Source organism: Nicotiana tabacum, chromosome 5, assembly GCF_000715075.1.
Source record: "Nicotiana tabacum cultivar K326 chromosome 5, ASM71507v2, whole genome shotgun sequence".
Lineage (NCBI taxonomy): Eukaryota > Viridiplantae > Streptophyta > Magnoliopsida > Solanales > Solanaceae > Nicotiana > Nicotiana tabacum.
Genome location: NC_134084.1, coordinates 69,049,188 through 69,052,293, shown reverse-complemented (window position 1 = coordinate 69,052,293; position 3,106 = coordinate 69,049,188).

The window sequence follows — 3,106 nt, the reverse complement described above, 5'->3', positions numbered from 1 at the left end:
GCTACGTGATGAGTATGATGTGACTGCAAGATGTGTTCATATGATTTGAATGTGACGAGAAGGTTCTACTTGAGGAGTAGAAAGAATTATTTGGTCCTTGTTTTCCATCTTGATTTGACGTATAGCCTCGAGTTCTGGGTGCGTTGAAGGATGTTTTCATGTTGTATATTTGAGTGGTGAAGTAGATTTTGATTTCGTGATATGAGTTTAGACTCAGGAGGATTAAGTGATTGCGTAATTTTTATGACTGTGGAAGAGTATAGAAAGATGTCGGTTTGAGGCTAAACATGTGGGTTATCTCCTGTGGGATGTCCTGAGGGTTGTGTGATTCCTATGTTGTTTTGTAGCGAGGTCCTCTTTTACTAGTGAATTATATGTGTTGCAATTTGAGTTTGGATCGCTTATGAGAGTTCGCCTGACCGCTACAAGGGCAAATGCAAGATTTGTAGATGATTTTAGATGCTAGGTGGTTTGTGTTACATGAGCTTATGGAGGATTTAGTTGAATCTCACTGCAGTATTATGGCTATAATAAAGTATGGGCATTGGGAGTTATGGTGTGTTTTGATCTATGGCTTTGAGCCAATTGGGGGAGACTACTATTGATAAGTTGATTACACGGTTATGTGTTGTGCTGGTTTCGGTTTGAGGTATACTTGTGGATGAGTTATGTTCTGCGGAGGGTGAGATCGAGGATGACTTAAGTAAAGGAATTTCTGGGTACGAGTTGTATTAGGCTCTATGAGTATATGAGAATCATAGAATGATTTGAGTTGTTATTGGTGAATGATGTAGTGTGTGTGGAGCAAAAATTTATCTGGTTTCATTGAGGTGGGGTTACTTCCTTGGGTGTTGGAGTGCTAATAGGGCACAAGTAGTTTGGTCTATTTGATCAGTCTAATTGAGATTTGAGTAGAGTAGATGACTCTTGAGAATGGTTCTAATGAATTCAAGATTTATACGTGGCAGTTGGGAATGTTGCGAATTTGTATATGGCTAGAAGATGAGAGTTACACTAGATGGTATCGAGACTCGCAATATTTCTATATCATTTTGAATTCTATATTCATTATCAGGACGGTGAAAATGAACAACTTAAAATTCACAAAAGGTCTCTTCAGAGTGGGTATCTCGGTTATGGTACTTATGGGGTGCTTAATAGAGCATTCAGTGGCTTATGAGCCTTAGGACGGTGTGGTTTTATGCTTGGGTCTCATATGGCCAGTCTTGGTTGAGGGTTATGGTATTATAGCGAGGAGAAATATTAATTTGAAGGCAATTTGGAAGGAACTCAGAGAGTTAGGACAGTTTGGTAACGGGTTGGATCAACATGGTAATGGATGCGATTGGCTCTTTTGGTCTTTATGATGTAGTGTGTTTCTACAAGTATTTCGTGGAAATGCTTTTGGATTTTTGGTGACCTGTATAGCTTGGTTGAGTTAGAGGGATTCAGTCCTGATGGGTTGGTTTTGTGCAAATGGGATTCAGAAAGTTCTTGATGGTTTCTACCACTATTAGAGATGTACATTTCCTACTGGTGTAAGGAGCATGTGATGTATAGTGATTTTCTCCTGGCTGGGATCAAATGGAAATTTATTGGCTTATTAAATAAGTAATTGCTTGTGACCCGGAGTGGATTACGAAGTTCTCGTATTTTTTGTATGATGGCATGGTATATGCGGCGTGTATTGTAGGATTGAGATTTGCATATGTAAGGGCACAGTTCCGTTTTGAAGGGAAGTTCATGAGTCCTTGGGCAGCATGGACAGTTTTAGATGACTAGGTAAATGATATTACTATCTGGTATGGCTTGATGAGAGAATACGTTTTAGAAGGGGGAATGTGGTTTGATTTATGGAAACTTTATTGGTATTGCGACACTTTCCTAGTTGATCGATTGCTGATGTTAAAATTTTGCTTTGTGACACAGAAGAGTTATAGAAGTATTCACTGAAGGATGATCGTGTATTGGAAAGTGTTAGACATTCAGGCGGTAGAGTTGAGACCAGATATGGTGTTTCGTGTGTTCTATGGATTTGGAGACTAGGAGTTCTGAAGAGTAGATTGTTTCGTGGTTGTGGACTATAAAAATGTAGCCAAGGTTAGTCAGAAGATAGTATGTGTTGTGATTCAGTCATTGTGGACTTTCGGAGGGTTATTATCTATTGTGGGTGACCATAAATGATTTGGGGTTTATTGGTAGGCCCAATATGGATGTGTGTTTTGCACTTGGTCGGATTTGTTGACTCCAAACTGCTATTGCTGAGGGATGTGCCATTTAGTTATTGTTGAGCTTATTCATGTTTCAAAATGATCTTTGAGTTACCCTTCTATATTATGAGGAGTTGTGATTCGTTGGTTATATGCATATATGGTGCGGTTCTATTTGGGCTTTATAGCGGAAATTGAGCAAGATGAGTATTTAGGTATTGCGTGATTGATTGCACGTTGCTCTGTTCTTTCCGGATGGTGGCATTGTGTTATTTGCTCTCCGTGGCTATGGTAATTCACTTTGGGTACTTGATGTCGAATTTCGAGTGGTTATGGATTTTGAGCAGGGTGCTAGAGGTATATAATATGGACTGGCGTTTGGATGGGGTCACGCATTGTAGCAGAGTTATGTAAAGGTATGATCCTTTGTGTTAGATTCGTGTGTTTTGGTTCTGTGGTGTGTGATGAGTTCTTAGCATTCTGTTATGGTGATACCCGTTGAGCTTGCGGGACAGTTCTCTTATTTGATGTCATTTTCCATGTTTGAGTACATTTGGAATGTTGCTTATTAGTGCACGGATTGCACAGGTTGTGGCTTTAGATTGTATTGATGTGTCTTGTCACTAGAGTGGTCGTGTTGGATGTGATGAGGTCATTGGGCCTAGAATGAGTGCTATCAGATTTGATTGCGGTATATTTGGAAGGATATTGATGCTGATCGGCTTCTTTCAACATTGGTAGCATATGAAGGTGTTAGAACGATGCTTTGTTTGATAAGAGGTTTATTACTGGCATTGGGTTGTTTTGAGCAGCTATTATGATTAGAAATTATCGCTATGAGTATTTGAGTTATGTGGTATATCATGTGATTTCATCTTGGGTTATAACTATGGCTT